Raw genomic sequence first — 12,177 nt, 5'->3', positions numbered from 1 at the left:
TGCAAGCGCATCAGGCAGATACCTGTTGAATGTAAGTCACAGTAACTGGTAGCATCAGTAACAAGATCGAGATCTCTAATTTAACAGAGTGCATTTAAAAAAAATCCCTCTCACTGGTAACAGTGAGATGTTTTAATCTAACCCCCAGTGCTTGCTCAGTGGAAGATAAGAGCCCATGGAATTACAGGAAAGTTACATACGTGGATAGAGCGTTGGTTGATTGGCAGGAAACAGAGAGTGGGAATAAAGGGATCCCATTCTGGTTGGCTGCCGGTTACCAGTGGTGTTCCACAGGGGTCCATGTTGGGGCCGCTTCTTTTTACGTTGTATATCAACGATTTGGATTATGGAATAGATGGCTTTGTGGCTAAGTTTGCTGATGATACAAAGATAGGTGGAGGTGCCGGTAGTGCTGAGAAAACAGAGAGTCTGCAGAGAGACTTGGATAGATTGGGGGAATGGGCAAAGAAGTGGCAAATGAATTACAATGTTGGAAAGTGTATAGTCATGCACTTTGGTAGAAGAAATAAACGGGCAGACTATTATTTAAATAGGGAGAGAATTCAAAGTTCTGAGATGCAATGGGACTTGGGAGACCTCGTGCAGGATACCCTTAAGGTTAACCTCCAGGTTGAGTCGGTGGTGAAGAAGGCGAATGCAATGTTGGCATTCATTTCTAGAGGAATAGAGTTTAGGAGCAGGGATGTGATGTTGAGGCTGTATAAGGCACTGGTAAGACCTCACTTGGAATACTGTGTGCAGTTTTGGGCTCCTTATTTAAGAAAGAATGTGCTGACATTGGAGAGGGTTCAGAGAAGATTCACTAGAATGATTCCGGGAATGAGAGGGTTAACATATGAGGAACGTTTGACCACTCTTGGACTGTACTCCTTGGAGTTTAGAAGAACGAGGGCGGACCTCATAGAAACATTTTGAATGTTGAAAGGCATGGACAGAGTGGATGTGGCAACTTGTTTCCCATGGTGGGGGAGTCTAGTACGAGAGGGCATGACTTGAGGATTGCAGGGCGCCCATTCAGAACAGAGATGCGAAAAAAAATTTTAGCCAGAGGGTGGTGAATCTGTGGAATTTGTTGCCACGGGTGGCAGTGGAGGCCAAGTCATCAGGTGTATTTAAGGCAGAGATTGATAGGTATCTGAGTAGTCAGGGCATCAAAGGTTATGGTGAGAAGGTGGGGGAATGGGACTAAAGGGGAGATTGGATCAGCTCATGATGAAATGGCGGAGCAGACTCGATGGGCCGAACAGCTGACTTCTGCTCCTTTGTCTTATGGAAGAATAAGCCAGACCAGGAACGTGGGCTATGTTACTTTTTCTCTTTGTGACTGTATGTCTTTCTGAAATTGTAATCAGATGTGCTATTTGTGCTGTGTGCTGCTGGTAACGTGATTTGCACCTTGGCCCTGGATGAGCCCTGTTTCACGTGGCTACATTCATGTACGGTTAAATAATAATTAAACTTGAACTTGAAACTTCAAGTAAGCCATAGTCTCAAAGAATTTTAAAACACAGACATGTGCTCTTTTAGCCACCTTCTTTTGCACATTGGATGCTTGTCAGATTTTGTTTGCTTTTGTATAATTTCTTTTTAACTTACTTATTAAGAAATGCAGTACAGTAGCAGGTCTTTCCAGCCTGCCAAGCAGCAGTGTCCAATTACACCCATGTGACCAATTAAGCTGCTAACTCGCATGTCTTTGCAATGTGGGAGGAAACCAGAGCACCTTGAGGTAACCCGCATGGTCACAGGAAGATATTACAAACGTTATAGCGGCAGAAAATGAACCTGAGTCACTGGTGCTGTAATAGCATTATGCTAACCACTACACCACCATGCTGCCCTTAACTTTGTTCGCATTTCTTTTTCACTATTAATGCCTGCAAGAAAATGAATATCAAGGTATTGTATAGTAATGTACACATATTTTGATATTAAATGTATTTTGAACCTTGTCCACGCTATGTGGTGGACTCTGCATCATGATGTCTATCTACACAAATCCAAAATCCCTCTACACCTTTATCATCTAAATGCTTCTTAAATGTGTTTTAAATTTACTGCTTTTCCCTATGGTGTGTGACCAGAGCATGTGCCCTACTCTAAGCTGGGTGGTGATAGGTGGATCCAGGTGAGGGAGAAGGTGGGTGGAGGAGGGGATGAAGTGAGAAGCTGGGTGGTGATAGGTGGATCCAGGTGAGGGAGAAGGCGGGTGGAGGAGGGGGTGAAGTGAGAAGCTGGGTGGTGATAGGTGGATCCAGGTGAGGGCGAAGGCGGGTGGAGGAGGGGGTGAAGTGAGAAGCTGGGTGGTGATAGGTGGATCCAGGTGAGGGAGAAGGTGCGTGGAGGAGGGGGTGAAGTGAGAAGCTGGGTGGTGATAGGTGGATCCAGGTGAGGGAGAAGGCGGGTGGAGGAGGGGGTGAAGTGAGAAGCTGGGTGGTGATAGGTGGATCCAGGTGAGGGCGAAGGTAGGTGGAGGAGGGGGTGAAGTGAGAAGCTGGGTGGTGATAGGTGGATCCAGGTGAGGGCGAAGGCGGGTGGAGGAGGGGGTGAAGTGAGAAGCTGGGTGGTGATAGGTGGATCCAGGTGAGGGAGAAGGTGCGTGGAGGAGGGGGTGAAGTGAGAAGCTGGGTGGTGATAGGTGGATCCAGGTGAGGGAGAAGGCGGGTGGAGGAGGGGGTGAAGTGAGAAGCTGGGTGGTGATAGGTGGATCCAGGTGAGGGCGAAGGTAGGTGGAGGAGGGGGTGAAGTGAGAAGCTGGGTGGTGATAGGTGGATCCAGGTGAGGGCGAAGGCGGGTGGAGGAGGGAATGAAGTGAGAAGCTGGGTGGTGATAGGTGGATCCAGGTGAGGGCGAAGGTAGGTGGAGGAGGGGGTGAAGTGAGAAGCTGGGTGGTGATAGGTGGATCCAGGTGAGGGCGAAGGTGGGTGGAGGAGGGGATGAAGTGAGAAGCTGGGTGGTGATAGGTGGATCCAGGTGAGGGAGAAGGCGGGTGGAGGAGGGGGTGAAGTGAGAAGCTGGGTGGTGATAGGTGGATCCAGGTGAGGGAGAAGGTGGGTGGAGGAGGGGGTGAAGTGAGAAGCTGGGTGGTGATAGGTGGATCCAGGTGAGGGAGAAAGTGGGTGGAGGAGGGGGTGAAGTGAGAAGCTGGGTGGAGGGTTGAAGAAGAAGGAATCTTCATGCACAGGAAAGTTGACCATGGGAGAAAGGGAAGAAGAAGGGGAACCGGAGGGAGATGATGGGCAGATGAGGATAAGAGTAAGAGGAGAGCCAGAATGGGGAATGGAAAAAGAGAGTGGGGTGGGGGAGAGGGTGTGAGAAATTACCAGAAGTTAGAGAAGGCCATCTTAACGCTGTGCAGCTCTGCAGAGTGATTTAGAAAGGAGACTTGTGCACCTGGAGCAACAAACAATGTGCTGGAGGAACTCAGCGGGCTGAGCAGCGTCTTTCAGAGGAAAGGAATCATTACATTTAGGGGCAATCACCTGCATCGGGACTTTGAGCCAAAATGTCAAAGCTTTCACACAGGTGTAACTGAGCAGAGCAGGTTCTGTTACTGCATTGGGTGGTGTGGTATGGTAGTGTGATGCTGTTACAGCACCAGTTCCTGCCGCTGTCCGTTTAGAGTTTGGATATTCTTCCCACGACCATGTGGGTTTCCTCCAGGAGTCCAGTTTTCTTCCACATTCAAAAGATTAGTAAACTCTTAAACATGTTTATGCTGGGTAAGTGCAGATCAGTGGGTTAATTGGTTGTTGCTCCAAATTCTAGCGCCAGCAGACTCTCACATCTCCTGTGAGCTCAGCAGCCCATGAGAGTGCGGGTTGACAGACCCTTGGACTCTGAAGATGAGCGTACAAAGGCTGATCTTCAGAGTGAGTCCTGCATTGGTGTTGCCTCATTGCAATGGCGCTCTCCCAAAATGTAGTTCAACAGCCCCGTGCTGGATACTGGAAAGGAGGTTCATGAGAATTGTCCTGGGAATGAAAGAGTTAATATATGAGGAGTTTTTGATGGTTTTGGGCCCGTACTCACTGGAGTTTAGCAAAATGAGGGGGTGGGGGTATCTGATGGAAGCCTGCTGAATACTGAAAGGCCTTGATAGAGTGGACAACAGAAGAGGTTTCCTATAGCAGGAGAGTCTAGGACCAGAGGGCACAGCCTCAGAATAGAAGAATGTCTCTTTAGAATGGAAGTAGAATAGGAATTGCTTTAGCCAGAGGATGGTGAATCTGTAGAATTCATTGCCACGGACAGCTGTGGAGGCCAAGTATGTTTCAAGGAGAAGTTGATAAACTCTTGGTTAGTCAGGATGTCACAGGTTATGAAGAGAAGGCAGAAGAATAAGGCTGAGAGGGAATATTAAATCGAACATGATCAAATGGTAGAACAGACTCGATGGGTCAAATGGCAGATTCTGATCCTATGTCTTATGGGTCTAAGACTTACACAGCAACTAGAATGGTGTGCGTGAATTCGGAGTCAGATCAATGCTGCCCTGGTTTGGGATCACCACACAGAAATTTGTACAAACTTGGGACTCCTGTGTTTGAGGGAGTATAATTGGATCCGGTCTGAGACTTCAGACTGATGAGAGTTCATTGCATGGCACTTGAATGAGGTGTATTCCGTGTGAATTTGCTAGCACATTGATGGCATTACAACAACTGAGGTGAGGCCAGTTCAGTTGTATCGGGAGACATGGCCACCTGGAAATCTTTAGCACACAATCTGTTACTGGAATTATGCTCTGTACCATAATCAGCAGCAGCAAACCGCTGGAGATGTGAACTGCTCCCCCGCTGGACTGCTGTGTAAGGAATGCGACTCACTGAAGCCGATAATTGGTCACTTAGAGCCACTGTATCCTCAGGGCAGCCATGTGTTACTCTGCCTGGGTGTTTCAAAAGAAAACCACTGATGGTGCTCATTGTAAACTTTTACCGGCAAGCACACTGCAGATATTATTTTACATGGATCTCGAGTATTGCATACAGTCCTGGTCGCCCCTTTATAGGGCGGATGTCAAGGCTTTGCAGAAGGTGCAGAAGAAGCTTCCCAGGATGCTGTCTGGATTAGGGGGCATGTGCTAAAGACCATAAGGTATAGGAGCAGAATTAGGCCATTTGGCCCAACAAATCTGCTCTACCATTCCATTATGGCGGATTTATTATCCCTCTCAATCTCCTTTCTCCTACCTTCTCTCAATAACCTTTGACACCCTGACCAATCAAGAAACTATTAACCTCAGCTTTAAAAATACTCAATGACTTGGCCTCCTCAGCCATTCATGGCAATGAATTCCACAGATTGACCAACCACTGACTAAAGAAATTCCTCCTCATCTCTGTTCTAAATGGACGTTCCTCTATTCTGAGGCTGTATCATCCAGTCCTGGACTCACCCACTGTAGGAAACATCCTCTCCTCATCCTCTCTGTCTATGCCTTTCAATATTCAATATGTTTCAATGAGATTCCCCCCCACCACTACGCCCACCCATTTTTCTCAACTCCAATAAGTACAGGCCTAGAAACATTTATACCAGGAGAATGAACAAACTTGGGTTGTTTTCGCTGGAGCGGCCGAGTCTGAGGGGAAATCTGATTAAGGTTTTAAAGATTATGAGAGGTATAAAGTAGACAAACGGTATCTTTTTCCCAGGGTCAAAAGGTCTATTACTAGAAGGTATATTTCAAAGGAGATAAGGGCAAGCTTTTTTTTAATAACACACAGCGTGGTGGGTGCCTGAATGCGCTGCCTGGGACGATAGGAGAGGCAGATATATTAGGGACTTTTAGAGGCGTTTAGATGGGCACACGAATGTGAGAATAGAAGCTGGGGATCGGTTTGTCTGGCCATTTGATCACTAATTTAGTTGGCTCGGCACAAGATTGTGAGCTGAGGGGTCTGTTCCTGTGCTGTACTGTTCTGTAGGCAGACAGTAGTGTGGTGCTTAGCACAACGCTTTACTGTACCAACGACACAGGTTCGTCTCCTGCCGCTGCCTGCAAGGAGTCTGTACATTCTCCCCGTGACCGCATGGGTTTCCTCCCACAGTCCAAAGCTGTACCTGTTTGGTAGGTTAATTGGTCATTGTCTCACGATTAGGCTAGGAATAAATCGGGGCTGCTGGGTGACACGGCTCGAAAAGCTGGAAAGGCCTGTTCCACACCGAGTCTCAATAATCAATAAATAGATGTTCTACGTCCTAGTGACAATAAATACTGGAGGAAATCAGCCAGTCAGGCAGCATCTATACAGGGAAATAAACAGTCGAAGTTTCAGGCCAAGACCTTTCATCAGAACTGCTGAAGGGTCTCAGCCTGAAACATCAACTATTTATTCCCCTCTACAAATGCTGCCTGACCGGCTGAGTTATTTATTTATTTGTTTATTTAGTGATACAGCAGGGTAACAGGCCCTTCCAGGCCAACGAGCCCCACTGTCCAGTTGCACCCATTGAGTAATTAGCCCACTAACTCATGCATCTTTGGAATGTGGAGGAATCTAGGGCACCCAGAAGAAACCCATGTAGTCACAAAGAGATCGTACCAACACGTTACAGACAGTGGGGGAAATTTCTCCAGCGTCTGCTGAATCTCTGAGGTTGCTGATTTGGTGACAAAACTGTTATGTTATTTCAAATATATATTCTGATATTGACTTAAATGTTTCAAAAGTGGGTATCCACCAAATAAATTGTTAGAAAGGGGATATTTGCTGCTTTGTACTTGTGCTTCAGTTTGATACACAAAGGGTTAATTTGGTTGACACATACTGAACTCTCACCAGTCTGGGTTCGATCCAATTACCCTCTCTGTTATTGCAGCTGGATTCTGATTGTTAATTACACAATGTCTCACCCGGAGAACATGTGCCTTCTTTTCCCCAACACCTTGGCCGTACTAACAACATCAGAAGGGTGTTGGAGGGGCACAGCGAGCAAGAAGCTTAAACCAGTTAATGCTGGTAATCCCTAACAATACATTAATAATATATATTGACTAATCGATCAGTTAGTCCATTGTTGACCCCTGATCCCCATACACGATGTGATATATGAACCAGTCAAAGGGCACCATTATTTGCAGACATTCAAAGGTGCTGGATGTTTGGAACTCACATCTGAGAGAAGAGAGAGGCAGAAACACAGAACCTGGAACCGTGCAACAGTAACTTGGAAACAGCACTTGGATGTGGATTTGAAGATTCTCGATCTGCAGAAATGTGGACTCAATGCTAGTGCAAGCCTTTGTTAATCATCACAGACACAATGAACATGGAACATTACAGCACACTACAGGCCCTGTCACCCACTCTGTTGTGCTGATCTTTAAACACACTCTAAGACCAATCTAACCCTCCCCTCCTATATAGCCCTCCATTTTTTTTCATCTATGTGGTTATCTAAGAGTCTCTCAAATGTCCCTGGTGAATCTACCTCTACCATCACTCTGTCAGCAGATTCCATACACTCTTTGTAAAACCCTGCCTCTGACAGCACCCCTCCCTATACTTTACTCCAATTATCTTAAAAGTATGTTGTCTCGCATTAGCCTTTTGCACCCTGGAAGAAAGGCATTGACAGTCCATTCTATCTATGCCTCTTATCATCTTGTACATCTCTATCAAACCTCCTCTCATTTTCCTAAGAGAAAAGCCCTCGCTCAATCAACCTACCTTCATAAGACTTGCACTCCTATCCAGACAGCATCTTGGTAAATCCCCTCTGCACCCTCTCTAAAGCTTCCACATCCTTCCTATAATGAGGTAACCAGAACTGAACACAATACTCCAAGTGTGGTGTAATCCCCTCTGCACCCTCTCTAGATTTTCCACATCCTTCCTATAATGAGGTGACCAGAAATGAACACAATATTCCGAGTGTAGTTTAACTAGTTTTATAAAGCTGCAACATTACGTCGTGGCACTTAAGCTCAATCCCCTGACTAATGAGAGCCAACATACCATACGCCTTCTTAACCACACTGTCAACTTGCATGGCTACTTTGAAGGATGTATGGACGCGGATCCCTCTGTTCCTCCACACTGCTCAGAATCCTGAAATTAACTCTGAATTCCGCCTTCAAGTTCCACCTTCCAAAGTGAGTCATTTCACACTTTTCCTGAATGAACTCCATCTGCCACTTCTCAGCCCAGACTGGCATTCTGTCAATGTCCCACTGTAACCTACAGCAACCATCTACTCTATCCACACAGCTTCAGCCTTCGTCCATCTGCAATGGATGACTGGTCTCATGTCATTAATTCCCATGTCTCCTGCAACAGCTCACACACTGAGGTGGTAGGGGTGAGGAATGTGGTTAATTGGTAGGTTAGGGTTCCTATGCCAAGTGACCTATCAAACTTTTTTCACCATTTATAATCTCAGCCAGCTCCACCACTTGCACAATCCTTCTCAGCATTATGGACGTCTCCAAGAGGCAGTGCCTCAGGAAGCAGCATCCAACATTAAAAACCCTCACTATCCTCTTCTCATTGCTACCATCCGGAAGGAGGTACATTTATGAACAGCTTCTTCCCATCCGCCATCAGTTTCCTAAATGGTCCTTGAGCCCACAAATACGATCTCCTCATCCCTCTATTTACTTATTTTTGCATTTTATACTAATTTTAAGTCTTTGCACTGTACTGCTGCCACAAGACAATACATTTCACACCACCTAAATCACTGATAATGCATCGTTTTCATCAGCAACCAACACACTCTGAGGATGTGCCGGAAGCCCACGACTTCCTAACCCTTACCCATATGTCTTTGGACTGTGGGCGGAACGAGAGCACCCAGAGGAAACCCACATGGTCACAAGGAGGACAGGGTAAACTCCTTACCGACAGTGGCAGAAATTGAACCACAATCTCCCAATCACTGCTAATGTGCCACCTTTACTAATAATGAGAGATAATAAAACCACTCCAAAGATAAGTTACAATATATATAAATACTTGTTTATAAAAACAAAAAAAGAAATTACAACAGAAGCAATTGAACACGTTAATTTAAGCGCTAATATTGCCTAAAGTAAAGTAAAGACATCAAGAGTCAACTTGATTCCCCCACGCACCGCTCACACAAACTCTTCTCCCTCCTGCCGTCTGGGAAAAGGCACCGGAGCATTCGGGCTCTCACAACCAGACTATGTAACAGTTTCTTCCCCCAAGCTATCAGACTCCTCAATACCCAGAGCCTGGACTGACACCAACTTACTGCCCTCTACTGTGCCTATTGTCTTGTTTATTATTTATTGTAATGCCTGTACTGTTTTGTGCACTTTATGCAGTCCTGGGTGGGTCTGTAGTCTAGTGTAGTTTTTTTTTCTGTGTTGTTTTCACGTAGTTCAGTGTAGTTTTTGTACTGTTTCTTGTAGCACCATGGTCCTGAAAAATGTTGCCTTGATTTTACTATGTACTGTACCAGCAGTTATGGTCGAAATGACAATAAAAGTGATTTGACTTGACTCGACTTGAACTTTATTCATATATACATTTACATGTATTAGGAATTTGCTGTGGTGTGTTGGTCAATATTCAATTATAAGGAATACAGAATTATATAAAAAGTAAACTTTGGATAACAGTGATTATACAGGCTGACATCGGTGTGATAGGCTAAATGCACCATTTTTGCACCTGAGTTCCTGTTATAGTCTTCTTCCCCACAGGGCTAATTCCAAATCACCATCGGAGACCCAAGTCCAGATCTAATTGGGCAAGGTGTCCAGTGGATAGCCCTTCAATCTTCACGTCGTCACATAAAGCAACGTTAGAATTGCCAACAACACACACAAAATGCTGGTGGAACACAGCAGGCCAGGCAGCATCTATAAGGAGAAGCACTGTCGACGTTTCGGGCTGAGACCCTTCGTCAGGACTAACTGAAGGAAAAGATACTAAGAGATTTGAAAGTAGCGGGGGGGGGTGGGGAAAATGTGAAATGATTGGAGAAGACCGGAGGGGGTGGGATGAAGCTAAGAGCTGGAAAGGTGATTGGCGAAAGTGATACAGAGCTGGAGAAGGGAAAGGATCATGGGACGGGAGGCCTCGGGAGAAAGAAAGTGGGGAGAAAGCACCAGAGGGAGATGGAGAACAGGCAGAGTAATGGGCAGAGAGAGAGAAAAAAAACAACTAAATATGTCAGGGATGGGGTAAGAAGGGGAGGAGGGGCATTAACGGAAGTTAGAGAAATCAATGTTCATGCCATCAGATTGGAGGCTACCCAGCCGGTATATAAGTGTTGTTCCTCCAACCTCAGTGTGGCTTCACTCCCCTTCTTACCCCATCCCTGACATATTTAGTTGTTTGTTTTGTTTTCTCTTTCTCCGCCCATCACCCTGACTGTTCTCCATCTCCCACTGGTGCTCCCCCTCCCCCTTTCTTTCTCCCGAGGCCTCCCATCCCATGATCCTTTCCCTTCTCCAGCTCTGTATCACTTTCGCCAATCACCTTTCCAGCTCTTAGGTTCATCCCACCCCCTCTGGTCTTCTCCTATCATTTTGCATTTCCCCCTCCCCCCACTACTTTCAAATCTCTTAGTATCTTTCCCTTCAGTTAGTCCTGATGAAGGGTCTCGGCCCAAAATGTCGACAGTGCTTCTCCTTATAGATGCTGCCTGGCCTGCTGTGTTCCACCAGCATTTTGTGTGTGTTGTTTGAATTTCCAGCATCTGCAGATTTCCTCGTGTTAGAATTGCCAGCTTTCCACAGATGTTGTCAACTCTCTGACACTTGATCCAGCAGCCCTCCCTCACCTATCAACATGTCTGTGCCAAGGATTTTGTTCTCTCCATTGTCCACTCACTGACCACAGAGGGAGCTGGTTCAGCAGTCAAGATCCGGACGGACTTATTTTGATTTCACTTGAGGGACGACGCTGTCAGTTGCAGTGCTCCCATTGGTTCTGAGGTGAAATTAAGCAATTCAACACAGCACAGAGATCAAATTAAAACTTTCAATAATTTGTCTAAGCAATACCAACATAAATTAGAACAGTTTCCAAGATTTATACACAATATTGAATAAATATACTCAAAGCCAAGAACCTTGCGGTTGGTGCTGTTTTGATTAAAAGCTCTAACTCTGTGTTTTATTACTTGCTGCCTGTTGTCTAGCACTGCCGGTATTTTTAATTTCAGCTTGAAGTGCACGAAAACAAAGGCTTTCCTCACTTAAATAGTTACCCCTCCTCCTTTTCTATGCTTTTGCAGTACCCCAGTGATGCCAAAAACAACATTTGTCAAAAATGTAGTTACCTCAGTCTCCTCCTGGAAATAAATTCATCTGACCCTCCTTGAACCTGCAAATAACTGCAATTTGAGAAGCTTGGATCTGATTGCACCCCACCCCCCACCCCCGCCGAATGAGCTCCTTTCCCTCACTCAATTCCAATGCAGTGTGAAGTTTTGTACCTTTACTTGCTAACTAAGCCAATCACCCTCCTGGGCACAGTAGTTGACCAGAATCCTCTGTCCTGAGCCAGTCTTTCAAGTTATCCCAGGAGTAGCCCACCTTCTCCTTCCCCTCCCAGGGATGAGGTCATTGGAGCTTCTGTTGGCATTTCTGTAGCGCTGGGATATTATGGGATGGGGTTGCCAGCCCCAAACTCAACCCTCCTCCTTTCACAGCTGGGCTTGGGACAGAGTTAGTTCTGTGCTCACCTTACACAGTTACTGGTGATTGCTTAGCTCCTGGAGCCATTTCATTTCCAAATATTTGGCTGGTTCTTGTAAATAAAGACAGATGTGTTGGTGACTGTTGTTAACAAGTGATGGCTGACCCAGAAACAACTCCCCGTCAGTGTAACAGAGACACGTGAAGACAGAAGGCAAACCACCTGCTAGAAAGGAGAGCTGAGGACCCTGGCACCTGCATAGAATATTCCCAATGTCCCTCTCACACAGCTTCCATTTACACACTATCTCATGAAGTTAGTAAGCAATGCATAATCAGAGTCAGAATCAGAAACAGGTTTATGCCCATACACTCACTGGCCACTTTATGAATTACCACCTGTACCTATTTAAGTGGCCACTGAGTGTATTTTTGTGGTTTTCTGCTGCTTTAGGCCACCCACTTCAAGGCTCGACATGTTGTGTGTTCAGACATGCTTTTCTGCACACCACTGGTTACTTGAGTTACTG

The sequence above is a fragment of the Hemitrygon akajei genome, chromosome 21 (assembly GCF_048418815.1).
Source record: "Hemitrygon akajei chromosome 21, sHemAka1.3, whole genome shotgun sequence".
In the NCBI taxonomy this organism is placed as follows: Eukaryota; Metazoa; Chordata; class Chondrichthyes; order Myliobatiformes; family Dasyatidae; genus Hemitrygon; species Hemitrygon akajei.
Note: the sequence above shows the minus strand (reverse complement) of the source record.